The sequence below is a fragment of the Mesoplodon mirus genome, assembly GCF_964341445.2.
Source record: "Mesoplodon mirus genome assembly, chromosome: 18".
NCBI classification, from domain to species: domain Eukaryota; kingdom Metazoa; phylum Chordata; class Mammalia; order Artiodactyla; family Ziphiidae; genus Mesoplodon; species Mesoplodon mirus.
In genome coordinates, this window is record NC_138994.1 from 5,782,560 (window position 1) to 5,798,668 (window position 16,109).

Consider the following 16,109-nt stretch of genomic DNA (forward strand, 5'->3'; position numbering starts at 1 on the left):
ACCTACTTTGGACACCATATTAAAATAAAGGGGCTCCTAAAGGCTACCTGGGAGTAAAAGCTACTAAGTGCTTTATTTAACATTAAAAAGCCAACTGCATTTGGCTTAGATGTCTGCCAATATTCAAAGCAGCGCAGAAGTTCTATCCATTTCTTCAAAGGTTCCTTCTAGAACCAGGGATCTAAAAAGACATTTAAGATAAACTAAGTAGTTTATGGTGGTCTAATGGTTAAGACTCTGCGCTCCCAATGCAGGGGGCCCAGGTTCGATCCCTGGTCAGGGAACTAGATCCCACATGCTGCAACTAAAGGAGCCTGCATGCCGCAACTAAAAATATCATGCATGCAGCAACGAAGATCTTGTATGACGCAACTAAGACCCGGCACAGCCAAATAAATAAATTTTTTTAAAAAGATAAACTAAGTAGGAAGGCCTGACGATCAGAGGGTTGAGTTGGCCTTCTGAAGCTGTTGTTTCAGTCTTCCACATAAAGGTGGAGTTACCATCGCCCCACGATGATAACTAAATATTACTCCCCTCCATAAAGTATCTCCTAAGATTAAACTAACATTAGGGGGGAAATCTGTTTTGAAAGGAAACATTTCATCTGTAACTAGATCTCAAATTTCAAGCATCAACTTTATGTACAACATGAAAATGAATAGTAGCTAAGACCAAAAGACGAATATGATTCTTTTTCAGGCAAACTCAGTTTCAAAAACAACATACACCACCCCCCCAAAAAAAACCCAAAGTAACAAAAAACTCTGCCTAAAAGCGATTTTGATAGTTCAGTTATACCTAAAACACTATGGGTTGTTTTAGTTCCAGAGGTGTAAGCAAGGTCGTATAGGTGACAAGAGACAATTTAGGCTGACGCATCAAAGTTCAACACTCAGACGCCTGCACCTTCTGTAATAAAACAACAGGCAACTGCCAACCTCTTCCCAGCACCTTCTTCCTGGTCACCTTACAAATGGAATCATAATCCAAAATGCATTTGCATATTTGTTGTTTGGGACACACAACATTGTCCCACAGAAACAAAGTTATAAAGAGATGAAAAATTCCTACATCAGCCCCCAAATCCCAGTTGATCTACAATCCTACAAAACCTAATTACCCTTTATAATTTTGTTTCTGAAGGAAAAGAAGTTAGAATGTCTAGTCAGGGATACCATTAGTAACAAAGTAATCCCTCTAGTCCTGCCCATCCCAGCCCCTACAAAGCACTAACAACTCTTCTCCGTCCAACAAAAGAAAGGGCCTCCAAGGATGTGGATAATGCTTCAACCAGCCTCAGTGCAGCAGTTTCCAAAAAAAAGAGGCGTCTGTGTACATCTGTGTGCATTTTGGGATTGGGGTCTGGTGGGAAGCTTTAGGGGTATCATCTTCTTTCAGGTAAGGAAAAGCTTCTGATCTCTTGTAGAGCAGTTCCCAGAGGGCAAGAGATCCTACCTGTATTTGAGCTATATGTAAACTAGATGTTAAAAGCAGGAGACAGCCTGTATTTTATTTTACTTCTTTAGAAGCCCTGTAACTGCACTGTCCAATAGGATAGCTATAAGCCACATGTGCTATTACTGGGCACTTGAAATGTGGCTAGTGTGACTAAATTTTTATTTCATTTTAATCAACTTAAATGTAAACTTAAAATTGATGCTCAATTTGGTTATTGAAAAACTTTCAAGTACGTTTGGAACAACCTGGGTATGTGAATCTACTTTATCAACTAAAAGTATTATGAAAACTGAACACTTCATGTATTTCTGGTAAAAATTTTGCATCTAAATTGATATGCTGTGTGTGTAAAACACACACCAGATTTTGAAGACTCAGTAGCAAAAAAGGAATGTAAAATATTTCCTAAGTTTATATATTGATTACATGTTGAAATGGTAATATTTTGGATATACTGGGTTAAAGAAAATATATTATTAAAATTGATTTCACCTGTTTCTTTTTACTTTTTTTAAAGGTTACTTCTAGAAAATTACATTTATATTTATACTGGACAAGCTGCTTGTCTATAACATAAATATTTCACATATTCCTATATAACTCTTATAGTCTTCTAGTTCATATGTGTCTTATCTGTAACAATTATAACTTTCCTTCTATGCTTTGCTTAGAAGAAAAAATATTGAAAGCAATTCTAAGCTTTTAAATTAAAAAACTTAAAATATATAGTTTTACTACACTTACTGAAATGTCAGAATGAAATTACACTATTTGAGATGAAAGTGTATATCTTATTGTTTTTAAAAATTACTATTCTGTTACATAATCTCTATAGAAAGCTATGTTTAAGAAGACTAAATCTAGTGATTCTTTTTTTTTTTTGCGGTACGCGGGCCTCTCACTGTTGTGGCCTCTCCCGTTGCGGAGCGCAGGCTCCGGACGCGCAGGCTCAGCGGCCGTGGCTCACGGGCCCAGCCGCTCCGCGGCATATGGGATCTTCCCGGACCGGGGCACGAACCCGTGTCCCCTGCACCGGCAGGCAGACTCTCAACCACTGCGCCACCAGGGAAGCCCTCTAGTGATTCTTTAATGTAACTACCGGTGATTATCCACCATCTGTTCAAAGAATGTGAAATTCATTTTGAGTCATATTAAGATCCTATCCCAGTGCGTATTTCAAAGGAAGTCCATGTGAATTCTCACCTCTCTGATTTATTCTCTGAAAAAATTTTAGTGATCCAAATAAACAACGTGGTATATTCAGAGCCATGCTGATCTATGGAAAAGGACAGACAAGAAGCAGATCTGAACATATATGAGGACTTAGAATACATTAAGATGGACTTTCCTATCAATGGGGAAAAGAGGGAGCTGGTGGGAAGTGGTGGATTTGTTGGGGATAACTGGCGAGCCACTTGAAATTGATTTAGGTTGAAACTGTTAATACCTGTGAAACAGTTAGCTCAGTGCTGGCACACAGTGAGTGATCAATAAATAATATTGTTATTTTCAGGAAAACTAATAAAGCTACATTCCCACCTCACTTCTTACACAGTAACAGATGCTAGATGGATTGAGAGACAATGAAAAAAAAATTAGAACCATAAAACATTCTCAAAGAAAATGCAAATGAAAATTTTATAATCTTTGGTGGGTATGATTTTTGTAAGTATGTCTTAATAGCCAGATCAGAGAAAAAAAGATTATTAAATTAGATTACATAAGAATTTAACATTTTTGTACTGCAAAAAAATAGTATACTAAGTTGCAAGTCAAAAAAAGAAAAAAAATGGAGAAAATTACTTGTAATATGTAAGACAGAAAGATCTCTGAGGAAAACTCAAGCATATGTAATAAAAAAAACAGGCCAATTATATAAAGAGGCAAATCACAAAGAGGAAACAAAATGGCCAGCAAACTTGTGAAGCACTGCTAGAAATCAAAGAAACACAAACAAATATGAGAGACTAGCAAAGATAGAAAGGTTGTCAACACTTAGTAATGGCAGATGTGGGAAAATGGCCATTCCCTTCATGCACTAGTTATTGGTGGGCATGTAGACTGGGATAGTCTTTTTGGAGGGCAGTTTGGCACTATCTATGGAAATGACTCAGCAACTCCACTTCTACAACTTAATATTAAGGAGATGGTCTGGTAAATGTGAAAAAAATCCACTCAGCCTAAGGATCTGTACTACCGTGCTATTTACAGAAGTGAAAAGCTGGAAACAATTATCAATTATTAATGGATTAACTAAACTACAGTAGGGTTATACAATGGAATACACACCTTAAGAATGTTGAAGTAAATTGGTATTTATTAGTTCCCTGGGGAAACAAGCCCCTTCTGAGTCCCCAGATAACAAAATAAGAGGTTTGTTTTAACAGTACATTTGGATTATTTGTTATATCTTCTCCATACTCCCTCATCTCCATTATCTGTGTTAACAGAGAGATGGTTGTTCACAGTAGAGGTCTGTAACCTGAGTCCACGAACCTCTTGAAATGTATGCAGATTTTTATGTGTATGCATATTTTACTGGGAAGAGAGTCAATGGTTTAATTAGTGCCTCAAAAGGTCTCTTAGTCCACAAATGGTTAAGAACCACTGGTGTATATAATTTAATGGGTCAAGTTGTTGTCTAACTGCCTTAAAAAGCGCATTAGCTCACTAGTCAGTAAATATTTACTTAGTATTTACTAAGTCTTACCTTGACTGGTAGCCCAATTACCGTAAAATTTTGGAATAAATTTCTTTACTCACTTTGGAAGTATTTTTAAACAACACACACACACACACACACACACACACACACACACACAGGCTCAAAATCCCCAAAAGCCCTCTAGCAGCTAAGAAACAAAAAGCTTCAAACGAAATTATAATGTTAACTTTTAAGAGAAGTAATCATTTTTTACAGTCATTTGAATCTTACATACATTTGAGCTCCTTTACTGAGATAATTTTAAGATTTATGGACTTAGAAAAAGACTTACCTTTGTGAGGACAGCAAAGTTCTCAAAATCAAATAAAGGCTAGATAGAACACTATCAAGTAACTAGTTCTAAATGAAGAAAGCCATAAATCATTTCACATATTAATTTTAAAATATTCTATAATTTACTGATGCCATATTGTGAAATATGTAATGCTAAATTTGAGGTCCCAGTTTATATAATTTCTAAACTATCTCATGGTTTGGTGAAGATGATTCAGATACATAAGGGAAGAAGGGGATTATTCTAACTGGTCACAATAATATCACAGTGATAAAATAGATTACAGGGAAAATCAGCAACTATAAATGAACTGAAACCAAAAGAAAACATAATTTTGGATTAAATGAGATTATGACATTTTCAGGAGGCAGAGGAGGTAAGAAGTGATAAACAAAAAAGAATAATAAAATCAACAGGATTTATTTATGAAGGCATATTGGGCAATATACGTTTATAGTTTTATCTTTAATACACAAAAATAATTATCTTCAAAAAATAATCATCATCAGACTTCCTTGGTGGTCCAATGGTTAAGACTCTGAGCTTCCACTGCAGGGGGCATGGGTTCAATCCCTGGTCAGGGAACTGAGATTCCACATGCCACTCGGCCAAAAAGATAAAATAAAAACTTCTATTTAAAAAATAAATAAATAAAATAATAATAATTATTATTATTATCTTCATGAATTGGAATTAACTACTTATGGATTTAGGATTAAAAAACACCAAAAGGTACTATACGATCTCTCTTATGTCTCAGTATTCCCAAAACTGACTTAAAATAAAATTCTGTTATAGGAAATTCCATTACAATAAATTACAAGGCACAATCTAAGTTAAGGTAGACTTTTGCTGAGTTGAGTTTTACATAAAATATGTAGGTGTTCTGCTGGGCTCAAAAATACATATTTTTTTAAGATTGTAATTTTATTTGTTGCAAAGTAATAAGACCTACAGAGCTATGTACCACAATTCTCCTAAAACATCAACTTGTAATTTATTTTCATTTTTCTTCCTTAAACTCCTTAAAATGTTAAAGTGCTTTTAAAACTAGATTTAGTTACGAAGAAACTATTTAATTTGAATTTAATTAAGGCAAAACACAGTCTCTTGTATTAGCAATGACACATACCCAAAAGAAAGTGTCTTTCACCAGAGATTTACTTTACCAGATATTCCCAAATGAATGTCATAATAAACAGAGAAGTCATTAAGCATGACTAATGGAATTACAAGAAAAAGAAATCTATAAACCTAGCAACCTTTGTAGGTATCATCATGAGCGAGAAAGCAGTATAAAAGCAAATGTGGAGGGACTTCCCTGGTGGCTCAGTGGTTAAGAATCCACTTGCCAATGCAGGGGATACGGGTTTGATCCCTGGTCTGGGAAGATCGCACGTGCCGCAGAACAGCTAAGCCCATGCGCCACAACTGCTGAGTCTGCATGCCACAACTATTGAAGCCTGCGTGCCTAGAGCCCATGCTATGCAACAGGAGAAGCCATCGCAATGAGAAGCCTGCGTACCACAATGAAGAGTAGCCCCAGCTCGCGGAAACTAGAGAAAGCCCACATGAAGCAACGAAGGCCCAACGCAGCCAAAAATAAATAAATAAATAAATAAATAAAGCAAATGCAGAAAATATATTGAAATAATAACAATGTTCAGGGTTGCAAGAAGTTAAATGAGACCATTTTTTTTTCATAAGTTGAAAAAAACAAACACCTTCAATATGAAATGAATGGTAACCTAGCAGAGCACATACACAAGTAAAATAATATAATTTCTTTATTATATTTATAAACAGTATAATTCTCCATCAGCTTATATATAAAAATATGAAACATTCCACCAAATATAGGAAATAACTCAATCTTCAAGTTATTTTAACTCTGAAAACATTAAATACAACTTAAATGATTTTAATACCATTCATCAAAAAAAGATATCATATAATCATACCAAAAAAGTATATCATGCCAAATATTTAACATAAACATCACAAACTACTTGTTTTTCTGCTCCTAAAAAGGAAACACTAACTGAAAACAAAAACAGGTTTCTCATTCTGAGATAAATCAATATACAAAAGCCATTTAAAAAATAACTTTTCCCCCAGCTTTACTGAGATATAGTTGACATATAACATTGTATAAGTTTAAGATGCAGATGTAATGATTTGATATAAGTATATATTGTGAAATGATTACCTCAGTAAGGTTAGTTAACACATCCATCAACTCACACAGTTACAATTGGCGTTTGGTGAGAACTTTTAAGATCTACTCTCTTAGCAACTTAAAATATACAATATATCAATAGTATTGTTAACTATAGTCACCATGTTGTAAATTACATCCCCGAACTTATTCATCTTAATAACTGGAAATCTGTACCATTTAACCACCCTCATCCATTTCCCCACTGTCCTCCCCTGGAAACCACCAATCTGCTCAGTTTCTAGGAGTTGGGTTTTTTTAGATTCCACATGTGAGTGAGGTCATACAGTATTATTGTCTTTTTCTGTCTGACTTATTTCACTTAGCATAAGGCCCTCAAGGTTCATCCACGTTGTCACAATGGATTTCCTTCTTTTTATGGCTGAATAATATTCCATGTGATCTCTCTCACATTTTCTTTACCCATTCATTAAAAATAACTTTTTTCTTGATTACAAAAGTATTTCCTATTCATTATTACCTATTTATTATAGGAAAATGGGAAGATACTAGAAAGTGCACACATACATACATACATACAGAATCCCACAACCCAGAAGTCTTTTTTTAATGCCTATTCTTAATGCCTATATGTACATATATATTTCTTTTATGAGTTACTTCATAAAAGCTACTGCTTTTATATTTGTCCTGTTCAAATTTACCAATATAATTGGAATTGGAATGTAATGTTCAGTCCTGTCCCAACTAGACCTCTCACACTTGGATAATAAAAATTCAGGGCCCCCCTGGTGGCGCAGTGGTTGAGAGTCCGCCTGCCGATGCAGGGGATGCGGGTTCGTGCCCCGGTCTGGGAGGATCCCATATGCCGCGGAGCGGCTGGGCCCGTGAGCCATGGCCGCTGGGCCTGCGCATCCGGAGCCTGTGCTCCGCAACGGGAGAGGCCACAACAGTGAGAGGCCCGCATACCGCAAAAAAAGAAAAAAAAAAAAAAAAAAAAAAAAAAATTCAAAACCATAAATTTTTATGTCACTTTTCTGGAACAAAATTTCAAATGTGCGCTTAAGGTAATAAGTTATCCTAAGGACCCATTCCTTTAAAATTATGTGTTTTGCTCTGGTATTGCAAAAGAAACGGATGATGCTTCATGACCAACTCAGCATGTTCACTGCAGCCATGTCATTCAGGAAGCCAAATATTTTCTATTTTGTTTTGATACCTTCAATGGTTAAGGAGTAAGGCCAATCTCTATACACATTACAATGCATTTAGTATTTTTACTTGGTATTTAAATTCACTGCAAGATAAACTCATCTTTAAAATATGCCCACATTCAGGGTTTCCATATATTGTTACACAATTGAAAAATTAACAACAAAAGAACAGGGAATATTTGCACTGCATCCCTATGTATTAGACCTTCCATACCTTTTGGAATAAGACTCTACAAAGTCCATTTCTCACTATCATTCTTTCTTACTTTCTACCAGAAACAAACCACAAATCCTAAAAACATAAATCCATAGGCTGAAGTGACTGTTTCATTTTGTAAAGAGCTATATATTTCTGTAGATACACAGTTTGCTACTTTTTTCAAGCCTAAAAGAGGACCAAAAGGTTTTTAGAAACATGAAACAAGAGGAAAAATAGAATTAGCATTATTTCTGAGAGAATATTTTACCTAGTTTAAACCATGAATGAATATATTGTAGAATGCTATATTACAAAGCTGATAAATCCCAAGTTTTAATACTTTAACAGATTAACTGCTGAACAGTTTTTCTTTCTTTCTTTCTTCTTTCTTTCTCTACAATGATATTTTAAAATATAGTATATTTAAAACATTTCCCCAGGTTTGGATTTTTAAAAATCCCACTCTTTACAAAAACATAGCGATTTGTTACCAGCTATAGGCTCTGAATTTTAGACAATATAAAATATTTTTTCACAAACTTTCTCATTGACTCTCACCTAAAGGCTGGAAACTCCCACTGAAGGCTTTTTAAACTCATCAGACATATATTAAAAAACAAAAAAAACACCTTTAATTGTAGGATCTCAGTGACACAAACATAAGGAAATTCTGAGTTATAGATACTTCACATTAAGCTTTTTCCACTGACATTGTAACTTTTGTCAACATTCAAAGAAAATTCAACTCTGGTCAAAGGTGACAGTTTGACAACCCTGGAAGCTAACATCCTCTGTTTATTTGAGCAAGTTCGTACTCTCTGCTCAGGAAATTGAAGGTTTTTCATCCCTGACTTGATCTCTCAAATTCAAATCACTGCACTTTAGGGTTGTGAATTCTGTCTCTAAGACTTAACGTCACAATCCACCTCTAAGAAAAGTGCTGATAGAAAACAAGCATCAGATACGGAAAGGAATACATTTCTGAGACGAGTTTCTAATGGTCTTTCCACGTCTCTAAACACACAATAAATTCAGTTGCCTTAAAAATTATCCCCCCAAATTAAAATTCTTAAGTCCTTCTAGCTCAAAAATCACAATTACTAGCTTTAAAACAAGAACAGGACCATAAACCCCTTCAAAATAAAGTTGTAAATAAAATGTGCTGGATACTTGCATTCTCAGTCAACAAACATGCACCTCTCACACCACACTGGCAAAGAAGACCCTTTTGTTTATAAATAGAAGCCAAAGAGACAGCTTATAGCCCTTCTCCTGTGATGTACATGGTAACACTAGTAGGACAAAGGACAACTTATAGTTAAAATTAAAACTTTCTCAGGACTTCCCGAGTGGTGCAGTGGTTAAGAATCCACCTGCCAATGCAGGGGACACGGGTTCCAGCCCTGGTCCGGGAAGATCCCACGTGCCACGGAGCGACTAAGCCCATGTGCCACAACTACTGAGCCTGAGCTCTAGAGCCCGCGAGCCACAACTACTGAGCCTGCGAGTCACAACTACTGAAGCCCGCGCACCTAGAGCCCGTGCTCCGCAACAAGAGAAGCCACCACAATGAGAAGCCCACACACCGCAACAAAGAGTAGCTCTCACTTGTCGCAACTAGAGAAAGCCCGTGCGCAGCAACGAAGAACCAACACAGCCAAAAATAATAAAATAATTTAAAAAATAAAATTAAAAAAATTTTTTTAAATTAAGACTTTCTCTGTTTTAATATAATTTCCATCAGGAATATATAAGTTGGAAAAACACCTATCATCACCTTCATAAACTTCAAAAAAATTCCAAATATACATTTAAAATTTTCTATTAAAAAAACGCAAGAGTGCATTTTGGAACACAAATAAAGAACTATAAGCCTTAAAGAAATCAAATGTCTCACTGCAAAGTTGCAGCTGCCTGCTCTCCTTCGCAGTGCAGTGGGTAGCAATACAGCCTCTGGAATCAGCTCGGCCTGGGTCTGGATCCAGCCCTGCCATTAGCAGCAATGTGACCTTGGACAAATTACTTAAACTTCTCTGTGGCCACTTCTTCATCTTTCAACTGAGGATAATACCCACCCCTCTGAGGATCATGAGTTAAAACATGGCAAGAGCTTATAACAGTGTCTGCTTGGCACACTGTAAGTGAATGATGTTAGGTATTATTTTTACTCTCTTTCTACTTTTAGGTTTGGGGCATAATTTGAAGTATTTTAAAATTAATTTTCTGATCACTTTTTGAAAGATGGCATAATAATTATTATATAAATAATTAGTACACCTTCCCAGATGAGCTTACGGTAAGTAGAGCTATAGCCCAGGGTGATAAATAGTTTTTTATACAAATCATGGATGTGACTGTTACTGGTAGCTTTGGCTTGATTTCCCATATGCAAAAAAAATCCCCTACTAGGAAAAACAAGTAGTATTAGAGAAAACTTGAGTTTGTCCTGTTATCATTGCAGGGTAAAGCCAAAGTCACTTTTACTAGCCTGATGGGCACTGAAAATATTAGTCACCAAATTAATCCCAACAAATAACAATAATTGATTGGCTCACTGATGTATTTCCCCTTGTCTTCCCCACTCTTTCTCTAACTAGTCAGAAAGGGAAGTTTTCATATCTTCTGAGAATCTCATTACTGCTCTCAAACCATACTCTATATCTTAGTATAATTAAAAAAATGAGTCAGCATAAGCACCTCAAAAAACTAGCAGTGAACAGAATATGGAGATATTTCTCTTCATAACAGAAATCTGGAAACGAATTTTTTAAAGAGTTAATCAGAGTGCCAAAGGCAATGGAGGAACAAATGGAGAATGACTGTTAGATTTTGCAAGCTAGCTTCCAAAAGATAAATGTTCTTTATCAATCAATATATGTATTTTTCATCTTAAGAGTACTACAATACATGAGAAATGGAGGTAATTATTATAAATAAACTCAATGAAGAAAATATCCAGTATATGACAAATTATAACTTCTCCTTTCTTGACTGTGGGGTGGGGGGTGGAATGGGAGGTCAAGATACTCTACATATTAACCTCATTTGCAAACTGCATTACTATGCAACATGCTAATGCAGTATTGCCTTTAGTGATGTGATCCAAAAGAAAATTTAGAAGACAGAAACTGCCCCTACACTGCAAACATGTTTGAATGCCAATTTAATTAGGAGTCTATTTAGTCATTACACTTCTTAGAATAAAGTTAGCTGAAGGCTAGGAAAAGGCCACTTGCTTCAATCACTGAAACAATACTATACATACTCCTTTCAAGGATATTCTTCTCCGCAAGGCTCCAAATAACTCATACTCCAACATTTGTATTAAAAGGGACCTACCACGTAAAAATTATCCAGGAGGGTCAAGGAAGAGTTTTATGGCTGAGGGAGATTCCTCCAAAGTTCTACTACCACCATACCCTGAATTTCTCCTTGTGCTTATTTAACTCCTCCATGATATTCTGCGTGCCTTTTAGGTGAGGTCAGAAAAACGGCTATAGTCACTGCTAAATAGATGCTATATCTTATAAACCTATGGCAACCCCTCTTGAAAGCACTGACATTCAAAGCTACACGTAACACGTTTTCACCCTACCTTAGTGCTATGCATTTTTAAAGAATTATTATTTATTTATTTTTATTATTTATTTTATTTATTTATTTTTGGTTGTGTTAGGTCTTCGTTGCTGTGTGTGGACTTTCTCTAGCTGCGGCGAGCAGAGGCTACTCTTCGTTGCAGTGCGTGGGCTTCTCATTGCCGTGGCTTCTCTTGTTGCGGAACACGGGCTCTAGGCGCACAGGCTTCAGTCGTTGTGGCATGAGGGCTCTAGAGTGCAGGCTCAGTAGTCGTGGTGCATGAGCTTAGTTGCTCCACAGCATGTGGGATCTTCCCAGACCAGGGCTCGAAACCGTGTCCCCTGCATTTGCAGGCGGATTCTTAACCACTGCACCACCAGGGAAGTCCCAGTGCTATGCATTTTCGAGGTACCTGGGAGGAAAGGAGAAAGCAGCAGCCCCATTTTTCTGTTAACTGCACCTTTGTTGTGGTAGTTGTTAAGATTCCTTCCAAGGCAGCTAAACCTTGAAGGGAGCTGGGAAAATTTGGGATGTCTTGCCTTTCCAATTGGGTACTCGGTAGAGCTGTCATGAAGCAGTGCAGTGGGTCAAAGACAAATCACATGGCATCTGATGCTCGTCTTTATATGTTTAAGATAAAAATGTGACACCACAAGAAGGTTAACACGTGGACCTAATTTTGAAAATACAAACAGGAAGCACCCCCACCCCAATATTACCATTTAAAAAAAAAGGAAACCAAACTTCAAAGATACCTTGCAAGGAAGTCACGGGTGTGACCAAACTAACAAAAGTAATAAAACGTCATCTAAAACCCTGAAACCACCAAAAGTGAGGGTCTCGTTCAACTAAAAGTTGAACACGTGTAAATTACTCCTCTCTTTGATTAGTAAAAATAGAACAGATTTAGATATGTAAAGTCCTCTCCAAACTGGCTTAGGTTTTTTAGTAGTAAAGGATCATCACTAATAAGAAAACATCCAATGTAAACAGGCTACTTAAAATAAGGACATGACAATTAACAGAACGCAATTTAAAAATTTAATCACTGTGATGCTCACAATGTAAGTGTACAAGAAACTGTCTAATCAATGGAAACTAGATTGTTAAATTTGACTTTCTTATTCCTAGAAATAAGCACAAAACTGTTGTGTTTCCAACACTGCAGGGGAAAAAAATACTTCCGATTTTAGAACGGTTCTATTAACAAAGCTCAGATTTAAAGAAAAATCTTTTCCTTTAAACACCACACAAAACTGGGGACAGTGATACTTTCAAACAAACTTTTAAACATTATTTTTATTAAGAAGTGCCAGAGTCAATGTATTTTGATACTTTATCATGCAGTAAAAGGATATTCTTCTGAAGAGCTCAGTAACCTAGAAATGTCATAACTTTTTAAAAGAATAAGTTTCAAACGCTCAGAACACATTAATAAGAAACAGGAGGTTTTCTGCTTCCTTTTGTAGGAATAATGTGGTAATCTACACTCTAATAGAAGGGAGGAAATATGTGTCACTGGTAGTCCAGAAATCTGTGAATACTTCATGAGATACATACATGTTTGTAAGGGCACTAGAAGAGTAAAGCTTCCTCTGATTCTACCTTCAACCTGCAATCTAATCTTGAGCATATTATTTACCTATTTATAACACCCTGCTTTTATAATAAGACTACCTGTATTACCTACACAAAAATAAGCCAAATGAACCACTACAAGCACATTTATAAACATATACTTAACACAAATCACAAATGATTTCAATATAATTTGAGATAATTTTAACGTAACAATATAACTTGAAACAAATGGACATAAGTACCCAAAGAGCAACAAATGATGCTTTTTACTAGTCCTGATGTGGTTTTTGCATATGTAAATAAAATTTTTAAAAAATCAATTGAGAGCAAGAAAATGAAGATGAAACGAGAAGTTGGGGCACAATAGGAAGTGCTGACCAAAATATACATGTTGTAACGCTCCAAACAAGGGTAACACTTTTTCCCCCTTCCATCATATATATCATGAAGTACCCATTTAAGAAACATAGACACCTCAAATTTCTTAACACAATCCATACTAATAGCCTGTGGGCAAAAATGTGAATCCTGACTAGTGAGAAGGGGGGGGATAATTTATTTAGTCGGGTATACAGCAAAGATTTTGTGCAGTTTAGCTCCAAGTTATGCAATAACCAAACTGCCTGTGATAGAAATCAACTCTTGTGTTTTTTTCTGATGTTTTGCTTTTTTAAAAAAGATCTCTCCATTCCTTCCCTGTGTCTCAACCAGATGCTTGAAATTTTCAGCTTCCAACGGCTACAGAAAACAAGTAATCCACTAGATAACACTTACCTGACCAAAGGTGTGGTGCTGTTTTGGTTAGACCAACAGACATCGCAAACTGTCACATAATAAATTTTCTTAAAATCTGCAGCCCCCTTCTCCCATTTACAATATCAATTCTAACTGTGATCTTCCAAGAGATGGACATTGGTACCAAAACAAACAAAAAAACCCCCAAAGCCTTGAAATAAAGTCAATCAATAGAATTCCACCATGTGATATTATCAGAACTGATCTAATGTTCCTAGTGTTATGAAATTAGAAAAAAATGACTGGCACACTAAATAAAATACACCCTCTTCTAAGAACTACAGCCAATGAATATGAACAATGTAACCAACATAATGTAAACAAATAAACAATAACAGAAAAATGTTGAGGAAAGAGGCAAAGTTCTATTATCTTAATTGAACGATAACAAAATTGAGATAGTATACTCAACAGCTGAAAGCTTATTATGGCCCAGGCGGCTATCCAAGCCCTTTGGAAACCTAAGATACAAGCGGATGATAAACACCATTTGAAGACTGAAATAAGGACCTAAGCTCAGTTTAATAATTTGGTGACACACTAGCCCTTTCAAGGGGCATTCCCCGAGGACATTCCAGAGACAATTTATGGAACTGTGTTTAGGCGAATATCTACTGCTTCTCTGTGCTTCGGGAAGAGCACTAATCTGAGAGTCTTCAGACCGACATTTCAGTTTCTGAAGTACTAAACAGCTGCGTGAACGGAGCAGGCCAATCGCTCCACCTATCTGGCCTCAGTTTCCTCATTTGTACAATAAAAGAATGGAGCATTACCGCCGCGGTCCTTTCCAGCTCTAACATTCTACGACCCACTTTGAGCACTATTTATTTGATACGACGGTATCACATACAATGACAGGATCAGAGGGGTCAAGAAGAAAAAGATATGGCATGGCTCTTTGGGAAAGAGAGGATCGCTATCTCTTTTTGCCCTTAAAATTCTTGTGGTTCTCATTAAGCTCCTCTTCCTAAACGCTGGCGCTTGTTTTTCTCCCTCGCCTTTTCCATCACTGCTGGCTACAAGTGTCTGCAAACGCCTCTTGCTCCACACAAGTTCTTTCCTCTTTGATCTGCCTGACCATCTTGCCAGATTCCTTTAGCCTCAGACCAGCTTCGGTGACACAACGACTCCCCTTCCGACGCTGCGTATCTACCCTCAACACCAGGAGCACTTTTTAACTCTTTAGCCCTGGCTAGAAAAAAAGAACGCACTGCGTCCACAGCCACACGCACAAGCCGGGGCCTGGCGGGTCCTGATGAGGGATTCTGCACCCCCGAGCCTGATCGAAACGTTCGTATTTGTTGTCTGGACTCCTTATAAGGCGCTGTTCCTTGAAGCTTGGCTAAAATCCCCCACCCCACCGGGCACCACCGGTCTCATCCCACCCCCAGGAGTCGCAGATACCCGTTTCTCCCTTTGAAAAAGGGAGAAAAGCGAGGGGCCGGCGGGCGCTAGTCCGAACTGCAACACGAAGGTGTGAGGGGGCCGGCGGCAGCCACCCAGACACACGCGCACGCACGGCCTCTGCCCTCTACCCCTTCCGGCCCGCCGCAGCCTCCGCACGACGCCCCTCGCCCGCCCCCAGCCTTCGCCCCCGTGGCCCCCCGCGCCCGTCCTCCCGGCCCAGGGAGCGATGGCGGCGGCGCAGCGCGGCCCTGCCGGGCGTCTGGGCGGCCGGGGCGCGGGGCCCCGCCCGGGCCGGCTCCCCGGCCTCCCTCCGCGGGCCCCGAGCTCCGGGCTGGCCCCGCAGCTCCTACCTCGCTTGGCCCCTTGGGCGCCAGCGGCTGCCTCCCGTCCGCTCTCTGGCTCGTCCGCCCGCTCGCTCGCTCCCTCCCTCGGCCGGGCCGCCGCGCTTAGTCGCCTGCGCTCGGTCCAGCCTGGGGTGACGGCTCCGGCCGCCGACTCTCCTCTCGCCCGGGCCCACGGGGGCGCGCGCGCCGCTCGCGCGCGGAGGCCCGGCCGCGCGCGTCGTCCACAGCCTCGAGCGCGCCCCGCGCCAGCGCGCGCCGCTTCCTGGTTCTGCCCGGCGCGCGCTCGGGAGCCCCATGGTCCCTCGTCCCCCACTCCGCGGCCGCCCTGGAGAGGACCGGAACCCCCTCAGCGCG

General features: G+C 38.6%; 1 protein-coding gene across 1 annotated transcript in view; it reads right to left on the reverse strand.

Annotated features, from left to right (window-relative positions):
* Positions 1 to 15,893, reverse strand: part of STAT5B (signal transducer and activator of transcription 5B) — a 63,427-nt gene extending 47,534 nt beyond the window's left edge. The window contains exon 1 of the mRNA XM_082603961.1: positions 15,762 to 15,893. The gene's annotated coding sequence lies outside the window, so the exon portion shown is untranslated. The remainder of the gene's footprint in view (positions 1 to 15,761) is intronic.
* Positions 15,894 to 16,109: the final 216 nt, after the last annotated feature.